This window comes from Ascaphus truei, chromosome 5 (assembly GCF_040206685.1).
Source record: "Ascaphus truei isolate aAscTru1 chromosome 5, aAscTru1.hap1, whole genome shotgun sequence".
Taxonomy (NCBI): Eukaryota; Metazoa; Chordata; class Amphibia; order Anura; family Ascaphidae; genus Ascaphus; species Ascaphus truei.
The window spans coordinates 22,867,081-22,885,772 of record NC_134487.1 but is presented as its reverse complement, the minus strand read 5'-3'; the positions used below and the strand labels follow the sequence as shown (position 1 = coordinate 22,885,772).

The following is an 18,692-nucleotide window of genomic DNA, read 5'->3' as shown; positions in this document are numbered from 1 at the left end:
CTATATCTTGTCTATTTTCCCCCTACAACATTGCCATGTGCCCTTTCCTCTGTTGCTTCACAGCTAAATCTATCAGAATTGCCCTCATTATCTCCCGACTTGACTATTGCAACCTTCTCTCTGACCTTCCTGTCTCCGAACTCCATACAAAATATCCAATATGCTGCTGCACGAGATATGTAACTCTCCTCTATGCCTGCCTCTCTCCTCTTGAAACCCCTCCAATGGCTCCCCATCAAACTCTGCAAGATTCAACTTCTCTCCTTCAAGCAGGGCCGGGCTCACGCCTAAACTAACTAAGCTGCAGCCTGGGGCCTCACAATATGAGGGGCCTCACAATATGAGGGGCCTCAAAGATAAGGAAAAAATTCAGGCATTTCAAGTTTTAAAATCGGATGATAAATAAAGAAGATATGGGTAAAAGAAGATTCTCTATTAATATGGACATTTTCATTCAAATATGACCCAGAGCATCATGTGCACCGAAAGTGACAAACTCCGTAGCTTATCATTGGAAGACATCATCATTTTGCTCTCTTTCACAGAAGAAAATGTGTAATATTAAAATGAATGTGATGTGCAAATAATGTTCATTTCAGCTTTACACCGTCATCTTTGCATATATAACAAAGCTAGTAGAATGCTCTTATTCATTTCAATTCCATGTTTACATTTTCAATGGTCCCTTCAGTCAGCGTAATAAATCAACCTCTCATTTTTGGGTGCCTCTTAAACGTGACATAGCTTAGGGCCTCGGAAGGTCAAAGTCTCTACATTCTTCCCTTCCCCTTTTATATCTCAGCTCTAACCTCCCGCGGGCCCCTGTCCCGCTCCCGATACTATGCTGAAGGCTGTCTCATTTCTTCTCCATCTGTCTCTATAGCACTCTCACGCCTGAAACCTCCCACCTTTTTCATAAAGTTCTGCTGCTGTGTTATCCTTAACATATAAAGGCTGGCAGCTCGGTGACTGAATCAAAGGGAAAAAACAGAGCTTAGTAAGAGCCTGCACAGCCACACCCCCCCCCCCCACGGTTTGTCCTGTCCAGTAAGGTACTTTGGGCAGGGACTGAATCCCACAGATTCACTGGATGCTGCTTTGCATAGAGGAAGAATACCCGTATTTATAAGTGATTGCTATGCCTCTGTGGGAATCTGCAGGGCTTTAGTAAAGTTCTAAAGTGCCTTCTAATTAGCGGTCACAGAACTAGTGTTTTACTACGAGTTAATGACAAAATGAGTAATGACAATGCTTTTAGTAAATGGCGTCTTTGGTTATACTGCGCATGCCACAGAAAAGGGCCAGGAAATTCCAAGAGAGGCTTGAAACTTCTCATGTTAGGTTCCTGCTAAATAACATGGAGCAGGAAAACACATGCTGTACTGTATATCCAGCGACGTTCTTGGCATTATAATGTCAGCACAGCAATGCTTTCAAGATGTTATTTCTTTTTGGTAACATTCCTGTTCAATTCCTCTTCCACCAGTATCTTTACTTCCTATAGATCAAGGGGGTTCAACTCCAGTCCACAAGCCCCCCTCTCCCCCAACAGGTCAAGTTTTCAGGATATCCCTGTTTCAGCACAGGTGGCTCCATCAGTCCCTGCTTCAGCACAGATCACTCAATCAGTCCCAGCTTCAGCATAGGTGGCTCAATCAGTCCCAGCTTCAGCACAGGTGGCTCAATCAGTCTTTGACTGAGCCTGTGCTGAAGCTGGGATATCCAGAAAACCTGACCTGTTGGGGGGGGGGGGGAGGGCACTTAAGGACTGGAGTTGAGCACCACCACTGGAGATCATGTTACCTTCACTGATACTGGTCAATGGTGGCCCAAGAAGTGAGCAGCCTATTTAAACCCAGTTAAGGTATACGCCCGTATGAGGACATATTTACACCTAAAAACTCTGACATCATTTTAAACAGAAAAGATGCTGTTCGGTGGATGCAGAACCGAAAACACACACAATGCTGTTACTACCAAAGAGAGGGGAATGTGTTTCATTTATTTTAGCCCAAACTTGTTGGAAAAGCAGCTATGCTCTCCTTACCCTCCTATACTAATCTGCTTCGGTGATGAGGGGGTTACATTCTATTAGCCCTTTGATGTTTGGTCTATAATTTGTGGCTTCCCCCCCCCATTTCTACAAAGTATACTTACTGTAAAATAATTGTTTCTGAAACCCGGTAATGCTCCCAACAATACAGACATCATAAGCTCTGATACAAAGAGATAAGTAAATGATTACACGACTACCTATTTCATTTCACCGCTCTTAAAGAACGGATAAAGAGGCTTTCCGTGTGCAGCAGCAGGCCTCCGATTAGTCCAGCCAAGTTCACCCAAAAAGGGAGAAGCAAAGTCTGCTGATTGTAATTGAACCAAGGAATCGCTGCTCAATATTGTGAGTTCTTCTCAGCGGAATACATTTGCAAAGGCTTATGCTAAATGCAAATCTCCCCGATGCCTAGAAAGCAGAGTGCATGTACTGCTATTATGAAAACAGTGGGAAGAGAAAGGAGTGGATTTATGGGTACGGCTGGGTGAACCCCGCTTGTATATCTCTGGGAAAAACCCCTTTACATCCTCGTACCTCTTCATGTTTAGTGCTAATAGTCAGAAATATGCTGCTGGAATCCCAATCTTGGATGTTGCTGCACAAATCCATCTGACGTACAACAATCAAGCCTGCAGTCTAATGCAATATATACCAATATCTGAGATTTATCTACTGCAGAGGAGCGCAAACTTTTTGAGCTGCGCCCCCCTGCCTGCTCCCCCTTGCTCTCGCGCCCCACTCACTTTGTTTGGCGGCATCAAATGACGCTGCAGGGTCACGTGACATGACCCCGTCCTCCGGGAAGAAGTCCGTTGGTGACGAAACTCGTCGAGTCGACCACACACACACACTCCCTCTCCTCTTTATGGACGTTATGATTTGGTTTATGAAGAACTTAGCACTGCTCTACACCATGAGAACCTCCGGCAGCATTGTCTGACACCGTGCATTTATTGGCATATTATCACAGCTGAGAATTACAATATATGTTTTGCACTGGTTTTCAACAGTTACATGCAGGACCTTTATGGCTATATTTCAGCATGCTCTCGTCATGTTTGTATTAGGTATCACTAATTGTAGCATCTGCTTATGAGCATGCTAGAACTATATGCAACCAGGCTAACTTACAATTTCTCATGTAGTGTTGTGCTTAGTATTTGTGTTGCCAGTATATGTCTTTCTCCATGGTTTATGGTACAGCAAGGCCCCGCTTCTCGGCATCCCGCTTTTCGGTGATCAGCAGATACAGCGGCATCGAGAAGGGGGCCGCCATGTCTTCTCAGAGGCTGTTGCCGCCGGCGCGCATAACGTAGCTTGCGCACGCAGAACGTAGGTCGCGCGCGCACAAGGGGGAAATTGGCGGGTTGCACATGCGCACGAGGGGGAAATTGGCGGGTTGCGCATGCGCACTAGGGGGAAATTGCCGGGTTGCGCATGCGCACAGCTGAAAATCGGCGGTTCCGCTTTCTGGCGATTTTCACTATATGGCGGGCCCTTAGAACGGAACCCGCCGTATGCCCGGGGCCCTGCTGTACATGCAGTGGTATAGTTCATTTATGATACATATGATCATTGTTCAGGTTACTTGCTATTTGCAATATGTTTACATGACCGGCCGGTCTTGAGCTAATTGGGCACTTTTGTTCCCAAAAAGTTCTCAGCTACATTGTGTCTGATTTACATGGTTCTTTATTTTGAATCTGTATATTTTGTCCTTATTTAATTCAGGTGGTGTAGGAGTAGTGTGTGAGTTGGTTTCATTATTTTTTAAATTTGTGTATATGTGTCCTATGTAGATGTTCTAATTAAACATTATGTTTGATATTTTCTATGACATGTTTGCTTTATTATAATTAATATCTGAGTGCTTTTTTGGAGTTCTGTTTTCTTTGTTTGATCAATATTATTTTCCCATAGCACCGCCAAACCTGGGTATTTATTACAGGTACTTATTTAGCTAAAGATGTTATTCATTTCATAGTGTTGAATGTATATGTGAATATATATATATATATATATATATATATATATATATATATATATATATATATATATTATAATTTTTGTTCAATTTAATCATTTTGGTACTAAATCAATTAGGTCACAACCAGGTTAGATGAAAACTAAAATGCACCTCCTGTGAAACTACTACAACTCCAAAAAAAGCAATTTTAGAAAAGAAAGTAATATTTCAAGAGGGTGTCGTGCTACAAGTATGTCGAGTGTGAGGCTGATCAGTCTCATTGCAGAAGTGATGATTGCTAAGAGTGGAGTAGTTGCTTAGTGTGAAAACTGTATGTTAAAGTGGTAAAAAACAAACAAAACCATCTTCGTATACAATTTAACAATCTAATGTGCTGCCTTCAACAAATCTAGCTAAGCTAAAAGCAAATATTTGGCACCTTTTCTTTGGAAATTGATTACAAATTGCCTTTCTTAAGGGCCTTTGAATGGGGGGGGGGGGGTGTTTGCCAATCAAGTGTTTTCGTTACCCAGCCCATCATGTCCTTATCAGAGAGCCAATAGAGATAAGGGACTGGGGAGAGAGAAGAGCTTTAACCTGCTGAACACACAATGACATCAGACAAAAGGAAATCAAAAGTCTCAGCTCACCATGTGTACCAATGAACGCATAAATACCTATAGATATCAGATAGTATTAATCAATCACCCAGCTGTAACCCCTTGAGCATGTCTGCCATTAGTACACTTTGGTTCTATGAGCGATTGACCCTTTCAAAGGGCGAACCCGGGTTGAATCCCAGTATCAGCTGTCCCTGTCACCTTGGGCAAGTAACTTTATGTTCCTGTTGCTCAGAAATTAGACTGTAAGCTCTTTGGGATAGGGAGAATTGTGCTTGCACAATTCTATGTTTATAACTGCATCCACTGCCAGCACTATAACTATAGTATCAGGACTATAACTATAGTATCAGGACTATAACTATAGTGTCAGCACTATAACAGAAACAGATATTATCATGACCAATACCACAGAGCCCTTGTTGAGAAGAGAGAGGCGGAGCAGTGAAGATTATGCACCTACAGTACCTCCACCTGTAAGCAGCGTACTCCTTTTAATTCTTCATTATAGAAAGGCAGCAGGGACAAATATATATGAAATCAAACCAGCTCTGTAATGGTGCTCAATGGGAATGCCTACATTACAAAACTAACCATTGTTATTTGTCTTAGAGTTTGTTGTATACAGATATAAATTACACTTAAGCCATAAACCAATATGAGATCTCATAGATTCATGAATGTCGAGGGAAGGAAGTAATTTAGACTGATAGGACCCCTTTAGTACTGCGCATCCTAAACTCTGGCATAATGAACTGCTAAATGAAAGCCCTATTTTGTTGTGCTTTAAACAGACCATTAATACTTTGTGTGACTGTCGCTGAATGAAGACATTCAAAAAGCCATTATGTTTGCAACTTAGGTTAATAATAGGGCTATTTTTCCACCCACTCTTTGGCACAGCTGCGGTGTTTGGGGCCTGAAGTGGGAGGCGACGTGGAACAAGGATTAGGAAGACAAATGATATCTCACATACAGTGCCAGTTCAGATAAAATATGACCAGATTGGAAATCACTGTTTACTGTGTAAGCGATTACATGACTATCTTTTTTTTATTCCAGAGAACGGATGAGGTTTTTTTTTTTCTCCCAATGGTGCCTGCCAATAAAGCTTAGTCCGTCGCACCTGTGTCATGACAAATTCATGTGTAGCCAAACCTGTTAAGGTCGGCCAATTAAGGTCGGCCAATATTTGAATCTGCTCAATGCATTAACATTATTTTACCCACGAGAAAATCAGTCTTCCCCAGGGCGTGAGATAAATTGAAGGGTAACCAGTTGCAGATCCTTCTAGCTCAGGGGTGGCCAACTCTTGTCCTCAAGGGCCACCAACCGGTCAGGTTTTGAGCCACCTGTGCTGAAGCAGGGATATCCTGAAAACCTGACCGGTAGGTGGCCCTTGAGGACAAGAGTTACTGAGCCAATGATTGAGCCATCTGTGCTGAAGCAGGGATATCCTGAAAACATGACCGGTTGGTGGCGCCTGAGGACTGGAGTTGGCCACCCCTGCTGTAGCTGCACATTGGAGTGCACCGTTTAAAACAGATGAGGACAACACTTCTTCTCATTTGTGGAAACCTAACTTAGCCTTAGCTGTAAAATGTGCCAGCAATGCCAGGGAATGGGGTTAAAATGGACCCCAAACAAACCCACACCCGATACTAGCTGTACTAAGTTCATATTTAATTTAATAACTACTGCACTAGTGGTATTGTGAGGTTAAAACTCACAAATTGTCATTTATATACTTTTTGGAGAGTTTTAAACATCAGCTATTGCCACGAGAACTTGTTATTTCAATGTATGTGTGAAAGGCAGCGGCCATTTTAATGTTCAGGGGAGGCACGTGTTCAGCAACTGATATCTCCAGGATGGGACAGCAAAATTTCAAAAGGGCGACATTGCTGAATACTGCAGCAAAGGGACATTCAATCGGCAGAGAGAGAAAAAAATAAGATTTATTTTTTGATGGTGAGCAGAGGAGATTGTTGCTTTAAGGTTATTTGAGGTTTTCAATAAATGATTGCAGTCCCGGTTCTCCAAGAGACAGTCAGTGACAGTGTAAAGCCATATTTAGTTATGGGTTTGGAAAGCGCTCTGCTGTAAAGCACAGGCTGCTGTGGAACAGCTCAGTTGTTTTGCTCCTTGTTGATCTTTTGGGGAACAGCCAGTGCATTCTGGGTAGAAACCCTGCTCTTGTATCTAAAGTCTCGTATCATGAGCGGACATACCAAGTCTCTCATCCTTCTGTGGAAATACCAGGTATGTATCTATATCTTTATTTATATAGCACCCACAAGCTATACTTAGCGCTTTACAACAGAGCCAATCCACTACAGGGAATTATAATGCAATAAGTGCAATGAATAAGATCAGACAATAGGAAAGGAAATCCCTGCACCGGAGAGCTGACAATCTAAGTAAAATGATAGGAAATTTACAGAGACAGCAGGCGCGGGAATAAGTGCAGCATATGGCAGTCATTGTAGGAGTGACTGCAGGTGTGGGACAGTAGTCCAGGCTAACGAAACGCTTCATTAAAGAGGTGCGTTTTAAGATTTGACTTAAAGATGGGGAGAGAAGGTCCTTAGTGAATACTGAGTGTGAGGGAGTCCCACAGGTAAGGGGCAGTGAGGAACAAAGCTGTACTGTTTAAGCGTACATGTGAAAAAAATAATCCACCACCCATGGAAGAAACCCAAACCCAAATATAAGTAGCAGTCCGCCCTGGTCGCCATTTTTTATTGTTCGACTGAGCAGGGATGTCCTTAAAACCTGACGCATTGGTGGACCTTGAGGACTAGAGTTTGCCACCCTGGGGCTAACTTATAGTCTGGCCATAGGTAGGGGGTTGGTGAGCTGTGATAGCAGGAAGTATACCAGTCAGTATAACGGTAGGTGCTGTAGGAATGTAACCCAGAGGTGGCTGCATGTAGCCCACTTTCAGATAAAGGGCACATAAAATAATTATTAGTTATGGTTCATGAAAGATGAAGGATTTAAGTTTATCGGGACGGGCTCCAGCAAATTCATGTCTGTAAAGCAGTTAACTAAGTGGGCTAAGTGCTGCTTGTTCTCTTTTTACTCCGAACATATTAAAAAGCAGTGCACATTTCTTCGGAATTCCTTTAAAGGTCATCTGTCATTAGAAACAAAGGCCTCTGCTAAAACATTTTACTTTGTTTGCATTTTGCCCCATTCAATACAATCATTCCATTTACAAGGAAATACAAGATGTACGTGACGGTAATGTGCTATGCCAGGAATTCAGTGTTTTGTGCTAATTACAAATGCACTACAAATGTCGAGCCAGAAAATGCAAAATCCAATAATAGGAGGTTGCCGGGTTATCCTTTGAGTAAATGTGGCTCTTCCAATCTGCAGGGGAACCTGTTTGGCCCACTTTTAGATAGTAGGTAGTTCTGTAAAAGACACACCCAATCCTCAGCGCTCCAAGCTTATCTATTTCGGAAATAAAAATACGACCCCATTAAAATAGCTGTCTAATGAACTGACAGACTGTAGAGTTCTCAAGTGTCCACGGTCTGATTACTACTGGAAGGTTTCCAGACAATCTCCCAGTGGTGGCTCGTGGGGACTCTGTTAGTGACCCCCACTTTAAGTGGTCCCCATAGACCTTCCGAAACTTAAATCTGATAAGAATAACGTTGATATTTAATAATAACTTGAACTCAGGGTGATCAGTAGCAAGCGTACAATCCTCTAACCATCCAAAATCTGCCTGACAGACGGTTAGTGGGAGTCCATGCTTCCGGATTGAACCAGGCAGTGTTAACCCCCATGGGGCTGTCACATGACCCCATCTTGCCATGGTGCTGAAAACAATAAGCTTTGCTGCAGCTGTACATGCCTCATATTATTGCCCCATCTTAATAACACCTCTCCCACTTCTGACACCAACCGAAAAATACACCTTTCCCCCAGCTAAAAAACGGGGGCATTAATGATGCAAAGCCCCCCCTCCCACCTAAAATATTTAAAACCATCCCACAAAAACCAATGGGGTATTTGCCTTTGCTAAATCTGATACTGACTTTCCCACCTGTATTACACCCATTTTGAAAGAGAGACATTGATATAAATCACATTGCAAATATGTTTCCATTTGCTATGACTGTGGATTGACTTGGCCTAGATTGACTAAACTTTGAAGTTGATATCGCCGCGTGTTAATGGTCGAAAGTCTGTTCACTTTGCAGCCGTATTCACTAAAGATTTAATGACCAGTTTCATTGCAGCAATAAGTGGGCGATACATGTAACGCCAATTAGCATGCCCGGGAGTACGCTTTGCCCAATTACATGTGTGTGTATCATTTATTTATATAGTGCCACCGTGTCCGCAGCGCTTCACAAAATGACAATAGAAGGTAAATAAAGGACAATGAGCGCGGCAGGTAAACAAGGAGAACCCTCCCCCAAAGCGCCAACATATGCAGGAGCGTAACAGTCCAGGGCGCTATCACAATGAGCACGCCACTGAAATATCAACTGCTAGTGACCTATTCCCACGTAACTCCCTAAACGCTGATACCTGCCCATATTGGGCTGCTGCCCCAAAATATTACCCATTGTTTTCACCTATATCAGGCTGCCCGTTAAGCCAATCTGGCCTAGCAATGTAATGGGCACTATATCGCTAAGATAAGACTAGGCATCCTAGAATGCGTGATACAAATACTGTACATATTAAAATGTTATAGTTAATAGTATATTAACCCCATGATTAGTTGGCCAGTTAAGCTACTAAAGGCTTAACATTTGCGCATACACTTGCCATGTTTTATTTGTAGGATGTGTATGTTAACACCACTGGTGCCTCAAGACAGTTTTATTTAACACAGAGATACTGCTTTTGTGGTGTGTGCAAACGAGATTGCAAATCGCGACCCACTTATTGATATGTAATTCTTAGTAAATACAGTGCAATAAAAAATGATGGCGGTGATCCCAATTTTGTGGAGCGCAGCAATATCAACGTTTAGTGAGTCTGGGCCTCGAGCTGTAACTAGCGGAGGCTGCATTTGCTATGCGGTGTTTGAGCTTTATGAATTTAGAACTGTATTGTTAGGCTCAGCCTCATTAAACAATACAACATGTTCTTTTTCACGAGAGAGTAACTCCCCCACCGCCTCCCAAACATGAAACACTAACCTAAGTGTAGCTTAATGCTGGAATATTGAACTGGAACCAGTAACAAGAAAGTGTTTCTCTATCTCACTACACAACACACTGATATAAGACTAAAAATAAAACCTAGTACAGTATATATCAGTCACATTACCCATGTGATATTTCTATGGCTGCAAACTGCAAACTAAGGCAAATGCTCCTATTGTAAAAGGAAAAAAAATATGAATTTTTATTGCTGAAATAAGTGCAAAATGGTTCTGTCTATAATTCCCTAGAGTTCAAACAATATACTTATGTAGATACAGAACATAATCTGACATTAACCCAGATATCAAATGCTACTAAAAATGAATCGCTGAAGCTCAAAATATAAATTGGACTACAGTTCTGAATAAATGCTATCACACTGAATCTGCTAGTGAGGTGAAATGTATTAAAACAACTGACATGGAATTAAATGAATCAAATATATTACAGAAAATGCAGTTCGGTAAGCACGGTGTTTCTGCAGCTGGGGAGCGAGAGACTATTTTCTGAGAAATTACTTTAGCCATTGTTGTGATTTGAAACGCCAAATAGACATTTAATAGACAAAAATACACCAAATCATTTTCTTAATGTGAAATATACAAGGCATCAAATGAAATAGAGAAATATATGAACAATGCCCCCCGTGGGAGCGCAGGTGCAGTTGAAGGGGCTGATTTAAATCAGAAAGCCACCCAAGAAGTGTACAGTATATGAGGTTTTAACTCCTATAATGTTAGTATCTCGCCTCCGTGCATGTCATGTTCTGTAAGGTTACCATCTTTACACTGCGTTGTGGTCTGGCAGAGCTTCATTTTAACCTCCCAGACACTTAATATTTCAAACGCCTCTATCTCCTGAAAGGAACACCCAATGTTAAAAATAAAAACAGCATTGGAAAGGGCAGACAGATATCTCTTAGGTAGATAAAAATAATTTAAATGACAAAAGAATAGCAATCATTCCTGTTACTTATATCATAAGGGCCCGGTAACATATTAATGTGTTTTGCTTTGCAATACACAATACGGTTTTAACCTCTTTGTTGCCAGAGATGCTTTGCAATCCAGAGATGCTTAACGCTGAAGGTGCTGCCAGTAGTAGCTCCAGCTGGGGCGCACAATATGGCTGTTTAAAGGTCCCGTGGAGCCATTAGGGAGCTACAAATCATCCCTCGCAGCTTCTCGTTTGACCACGTGGCGCAGGATCTTTAAACAGGATTGCGGTATTGGCAGCACCTTCAGAGGTAAATATCTTGGGGAGCAGGGGGTCCCCAGAGATTAAATTAACGCTCCGGAGTCCCCCTGCTTACCACCTAGGGGGATTATTTTAAAGGAAATTGTTCTTTAAAAAAAAAAAACTACCTTGATAATTAGAAAGCAAGTGATTGATTATCTCTGGTGTGTCAAACCTTTCCTTACCATGACCCACTTCCATATGGGGATCCACCAGACTTATTTAGTATATTATCCTAATACTGGTACTAAACATCTGCCATCCATGATAGAAAGGCCACTAACTGAGTGTGCAGGAGAGAGCTGCCAGTTGTACACTTCATGGGCTTCAGGGACAAACACAAAAGTCTTTGGGCACCCTACTAGGGTCACATCGTGTCACTAGACATTTTCGGTTAATAGCTCTGCAAATTCAGGCCTGAAAACCTATTTGGGAACAGAGTGACCAGTATCAAACATGGAAATGCCCTGTATAAAAACCATGCAAAAGTACTGCGGTGTGCCTCCCTCGTCGTTGATAAAAGTTTGGAAATGCACAATTATACATCTCCAACACATTAACTGGATTCCTTCAAAAAATTGTTAAACTAAGTAACCCCACTCCCACCCCGATTACTAAAGTATTCCAGTACAAGCATATGAGCTGAATTATTTATTATTAGTTTTATTGAAAGACTTTACCTTTTTGTTCCACAGATTTGTTCGTTGCTAAGAATGAAAGCTGAATTTCAATGCCCGGTTCTAATGAGTAAAATCTGGCACTAAAACAAGTGGATAGGGTCAAGCCAACTTCCATTCTATCTCAGACACATGAAATTATAGGGCACATTCATTTCTCCCCTCCCTGCTCCTTAGGTTAAAATGGAAATGAGAAATAACAAGGTTAAGCCTGATCTAAGAACGATAACAGACCTTGTAAGTCTCATGAAAGTGAAATGGAAGATGTCAATATCTAAAGCATGCAGCTCTCCTAATCTCCTGGATAAACTAACAGGATGAAGAAGGGCTCTCATCCATGAGAGAGAGCACACAGGTACTGTAGTGAGGAGACAAGATATCTTCCCATATAAGCCCTCTTAAAACCAAATCGAATTCCACAGGGTACGGAACAGTTACAAGATCTTTAACCTTCCGTCATCTACTCTAACTCCTTCCCCGACTCATCACAAACTTATATTACACTGTCTACTTCAAGAAAAGTGGATTCTTTTGAGGAAACATCTCTTCTAAGCTACAATATATATTTTGGAAAGTTGTCTGTCGGCTGTGCATGTGGACCTCTCTTGAGACATCGTAACCACATTTTGCATGATGGTTCCTAAGATCAAGGAGCATGTTTTTGTCTATTTTTGGGTAACATTCACAAGTAACATCCCTGATGACATCACAAATGACACCTTCAGTGACTTCTGATGACATCATACATGACATGATCCCACCACACAACCCTCAAGCTACCTCTTAATCTTGGTCACTCTGAAACTCCAATTTGTGACAATAGCAAAAATACAGGAGCAGCAAAGTTCTTCGGAGGTGCGAGATCATTGTTTGGGACGAGGGTACAATGTCCCACAAACACGTATTAGAGGCTCTCGATCGAACACTTCAGCACCGCAAAGGGAATGAAACTATTATGGGTGGAGTTGGTGATTTAGCAGGGGATTTTTGCACAAAATAATTAACCATTAAGAAATCTCAGTAGTTTTTGGTTTCTTAGAACGCCGGGTACCTGAGCTAGTATATGAATAGAGTAGCTTTTCTACCATTTAAAATACATTTAGAATTATTTTACGTCAGCTGTACGTCTTTGTGCGTATCGCTGTGACCACTGCTAGCAGTAATGGTCAATTGTGCTAAAGCCCAAAAGAAATACAATAACCCAGGGGTTCACGACTCCAGTCCTCAAGACACCCCAACAGGTCAGGTTTGATTGAACCACCTGTGCTGAAGCAGGGATATCCAGAAAACCTGACCTGTTGGGGGGTCTTGAGGAACTTGAATTGAGAACCCCTGCTATAACCACTTGTTGGCATATACCAATCAGAACAAATGTCAAACACAACATCTTAATACCAGTCTACTCAACTCACATCATTTTTGAGGCTACAAATTATTGGGGATCTGACAAATGTTGGCATTTTCTGGCTAGATATTTTTGGATTTTTTTGTTAAAAAACGACAAGTTTTATTTTTTATATATTACATAAGTTATGGTAGTAATAAGGTGACCAAAAACCCTCCATTGTACAGTGCACAGCAAATAAAAACATTCACATGTTTCAGACAGGTCTGCAACCCTGCCTCTCCCCATTATCATTTAGAATGCAATGCTTCCACTGCAGCTAGGGATAACTTCACTTTCTCCCACTGCAGCCAGGGATAACTTCACTTTCTCCCACTGCAGCTAGGGATAACTTCACTTTCTCCCACTGCAGCTAGGGATAACTTCACTTTTTCCCACTGCAGCCAGGGATAACTTCACTTTCTCCCACTGCAGCCAGGGATAACTTCACTTTCTCCCACTGCTGCCAGGGATAACTTCACTTTCTCCCACTGCAGCCAGGGATAACTTCACTTTCTCCCACTGCAGCCAGGGATAACTTCACTTTCTCCCACTGCAGCCAGGGATAACGTCACTTTCTCCCACTGCAGCTAGGGATAACTTCACTTTCTCCCACTGCAGCCAGGGATAACTTCACTTTCTCCCACTGCAGCTAGGGATAACTTCACTTTCTCCCACTGCAGCTAGGGATAACTTCACTTTCTCCCACTGCAGCCAGGGATAACTTCACTATCTCCCACTGCAGCCAGGAATAACTTCACTTTCTCCCACTGCAGCCAGGGATAACTTCACTATCTCCCACTGCAGCCAGGGATAACTTCACTTTCTCCCACTGCAGCTAGGGATAACTTCACTTTCTCCCACTGCAGCTAGGGATAACTTCACTTTCTCCCACTGCAGCTAGGGATAACTTCACTTTCTCCCACTGCAGCTAGGGATAACTTCACTTTTTCCCACTGCAGCTAGGGATAACTTCACTTTCTCCCACTGCAGCCAGGGATAACTTCACTTTCTCCCACTGCAGCTAGGGATAACTTCACTTTCTCCCACTGCAGCCAGGGATAACTTCACTATCTCCCACTGCAGCCAGGAATAACTTCACTTTCTCCCACTGCAGCCAGGGATAACTTCACTTTCTCCCACTGCAGCTAGGGATAACTTCACTTTCTCCCACTGCAGCCAGGGATAACTTCACTTTCTCCCACTGCAGCTAGGGATAACTTCACTTTCTCCCACTGCAGCTAGGGACAACTTCTCTTTCTCCCACTGCAGCTAGGGACAACTTCACTTTCTCCCACTGCAGCCAGGGATAACTTCACTTTCTCCCTCTGCAGCTAGGGATAACTTCACTTTCTCCGACTGCTGCCAGGGATAACTTCACTTTCTCCCACTGCAGCCAGGGATAACTTCACTTTCTCCCACTGCAGCCAGGGATAACTTCACTTTCTCCCACTGCAGCCAGGGATAACGTCACTTTCTCCCACTGCAGCTAGGGATAACTTCACTTTCTCCCACTGCAGCCAGGGATAACTTCACTTTCTCCCACTGCAGCTAGGGATAACTTCACTTTCTCCCACTGCAGCTAGGGATAACTTCACTTTCTCCCACTGCAGCCAGGGATAACTTCACTATCTCCCACTGCAGCCAGGAATAACTTCACTTTCTCCCACTGCAGCCAGGGATAACTTCACTTTCTCCCACTGCAGCTAGGGATAACTTCACTTTCTCCCACTGCAGCTAGGGATAACTTCACTTTTTCCCACTGCAGCCAGGGATAACTTCACTTTCTCCCACTGCAGCCAGGAATAACTTCACTTTCTCCCACTGCAGCCAGGGATAACTTCACTTTCTCCCACTGCAGCTAGGGATAACTTCTCTTTCTCCCACTGCAGCTAGGGACAACTTCACTTTCTCCCACTGCAGCCAGGGATAACTTCACTTTCTCCCTCTGCAGCTAGGGATAACTTCACTTTCTCCCACTGCTGCCAGGGATAACTTCACTTTCTCCCACTGCAGCCAGGGATAACTTCACTTTCTCCCACTGCAGCCAGGGATAACGTCACTTTCTCCCACTGCAGCCAGGGATAACTTCACTATCTCCCACTGCAGCCAGGAATAACTTCACTTTCTCCCACTGCAGCCAGGGATAACTTCACTTTCTCCCACTGCAGCTAGGGATAACTTCACTTTCTCCCACTGCAGCTAGGGATAACTTCACTTTTTCCCACTGCAGCCAGGGATAACTTCACTTTCTCCCACTGCAGCCAGGGATAACGTCACTTTCTCCCACTGCAGCTAGGGATAACTTCACTTTCTCCCACTGCAGCCAGGGATAACTTCACTTTCTCCCACTGCAGCTAGGGATAACTTCACTTTCTCCCACTGCAGCTAGGGATAACTTCACTTTCTCCCACTGCAGCCAGGGATAACTTCACTATCTCCCACTGCAGCCAGGAATAACTTCACTTTCTCCCACTGCAGCCAGGGATAACTTCACTTTCTCCCACTGCAGCTAGGGATAACTTCACTTTCTCCCACTGCAGCCAGGGATAACTTCACTTTCTCCCACTGCAGCTAGGGATAACTTCACTTTCTCCCACTGCAGCTAGGGATAACTTCTCTTTCTCCCACTGCAGCTAGGGACAACTTCACTTTCTCCCACTGCAGCCAGGGATAACTTCACTTTCTCCCTCTGCAGCTAGGGATAACTTTACTTTCTCCCACTGCAGCCAGGGATAACTTCACTCTCTCCCACTGCAGCTAGGGATAACTTCACTTTCTCCCACTGCAGCTAGGGACAACTTCACTTTCTCCCACTGCAGCTAGGGATAACTTCACTTTCTCCCACTGCAGCTAGGGATAACTTCACTATCTCCCACTGCAGCCAGGGATAACTTCACTTTCTCTCACTGCAGCCAGGGATAACTTCACTTTCTTCCACTGCAGCCAGGGATAACTTCACTTTCTCCCACTGCAGCTAGGGATAACTTCACTTTATCCCACTGCAGCTAGGGACAACTTCACTTTCTCCCACTGCAGCCAGGGATAACTTCACTTTCTCCCAATGCAGCCAGGGATAACTTCACTTTCTCCCACTGCAGCTAGGGATAACTTCCCTTTATCCCACTGCAGCCAGGGATAACTTCACTTTCTCCCACTGCAGCTAGGGATAACTTCACTTTCTCCCACTGCAGCCAGGGATAACTTCGCTTTCTCCGACTGCAGCTAGGGATAACTTCACTTTCTCCCACTGCAGCTAGGGATAACTTCGCTTTCTCCCACTGCAGCCAGGGACAACTTCACTTTCTCCCACTGCAGCTAGGGATAACTTCACTTTCTCCCACTGCAGCTAGGGATAACTTCACTATCTCCCACTGCAGCTAGGGATAACTTCACTTTCTCTCACTGCAGCCAGGGATAACTTCACTATCTCCCACTGCAGCTAGGGATAACTTCACTTTCTCCCACTGCAGCCAGGGATAACTTCACTATCTCCCACTGCAGCTAGGGATAACTTCACTTTCTCTCACTGCAGCTAGGGATAACTTCACTTTCTCTCACTGCAGCCAGGGACAACTTCACTTTCTCCCACTGCAGCTAGGGATAACTTCACTTTCTCCCACTGCAGCTAGGGATAACTTCACTATCTCCCACTGCAGCTAGGGATAACTTCACTTTCACTCACTGCAGCCAGGGATAACTTCACTATCTCCCACTGCAGCCAGGGATAACTATCTCCCACTGCAGCTAGGGATAAATTCACTTTCTCTCACTGCAGCCAGGGACAACTTCACTTTCTCCCACTGCAGCTAGGGATAACTTCACTTTCTCCCACTGCAGCTAGGGATAACTTCACTATCTCCCACTGCAGCCAGGGATAACTTCACTTTCTCTCACTGCAGCTAGGGATAACTTCACTTTCTCCCACTGCAGCCAGGGATAACTTCACTTTCTCCCACTGCAGCCAGGGATAACTTCACTTTCTCCCTAAACAGTGCCCGCTCATCTCTTCCTTAAATCCCTCTCGTGGCTTCCCATAAAATTTCAGGTCACCTACAATGTTCTCCTTACCTTTAAGGCTCTCCACTCATCTGCTCCTTCCTACATATCGCCTTTGATCTCTCGCTATCTCCCTGTTCATCTCCTGCGCTCTACCCATAGCTGTCTCCTTTCCACCCCTTTCCCCTCTACTGCTCTCTCTCATCTTAAAACTTTGTTCCCTCACTGCCTCTTACCTGTGGAACTCCCTCACACTCAGTATACATGCACGCCAAGCAGCCTCTCTCCTCACCTTCAAGACAAACCTCAAAACCCACCTCTTAACTGAAGCATCGCTGTAGCCTGGTCTCATGGCTGCTGTCCCACACCCACAGTTCTCCTACCAACCATTGTGGTCAATCAGTGCTATCTACTACACTTATTCCCTCACCTGATGTCTCTGTAACTCTCCCAACATACAACTTAGATTGTCAGCTCTCCGGGGCAGGGATTTCCTTTCCTATTGTCTGACTTTGCTGCGCTGATTGTATTCTAATTCACTATACTGTATTGTCTTTATAAAGGGCTGAGTATACTGTGGGCGCTGTATAAATACAGATATACATACAGTACATACATGAATGTGAATGTGCTCTCAAGTGATAGTTCTATTTGCTGTATATATATATATATATATATATATATATATATGAGATGTTTCAATGTAACGTTCCTCAGTAAGTGAACCTGCCTTGCTCGCCTACCAAATTATATATTAAGTATTAAGGCTGTTAAAAAAAACTGATAACAGCTCCTAATAGATTTGTTTAGTAAAGATGAAGCAATTTTCACTGCAAAACTTGGCAATTGCTTTTCCAAGGAAACTGGCAAATATTCAAATTCTTCTGAAGTAGATCTATTGGTCTTAGAATCATTTTGGGGTGGGCTGTTATAATGGCTGCCAGTGTGCAAACGGTTTGGAAACTCAAACCTGAAAAATTGGATAATTTGCTAACTAGGTCATGAGCGTTCAGAGCCTTTTTTTTTTTTTGCCTGAAAATTGATTTTTTTTTCACATTTAAAGCAACAAGAAGGCTCTCTATTTATGGAAGGAGTGCTTGCACTTGGCAATCAACAAGCACATTTCCAGCTAATTAATTAAATCTATTCAGAAGCAATTGGGAGGTAAAGACACAGCAAACCTGAGCCTTCCTAGAAATCTGTAGTAAGAGATCCCATCAGAAATAATTTAGGCTGCAAAATCGTTTATTTCCGCGAGGTCAAACGACAGTCGTGTTTAGAACTAATGACAAGTCGGCAAAATGTATATGCATGTATTAGGCCAGGGGTACTCAACGCCCGTCCTCAAGCTCCCCGAACAGGTCAGGTTTTCAGGATATCCTCGCTTCAGCACAGGTGGTTCAATCAGACTGAGCCTCTGATTGAGACTAAAAAAGACTGAGCCTCTGATTGAGCCACCTGTGCTGAAGCAGGGACTGATTGAGCCACCTCTGCTGAAGCATGGATATCCAGAAAACCTGACCTGTTGGTGGGGAGGTGGGGAGGTGGGGAGGTGGGGGGGGGGCTTGAGGACT

At 43.4% G+C, this 18,692-nt stretch overlaps 1 protein-coding gene across 31 annotated transcripts in view; it reads right to left on the bottom strand.

The window, feature by feature from the left end:
• CELF2 (CUGBP Elav-like family member 2) overlaps positions 1-18,692 on the bottom strand; it is a 392,945-nt gene that overhangs the window by 174,154 nt on the left and 200,099 nt on the right. The window lies entirely within an intron of this gene.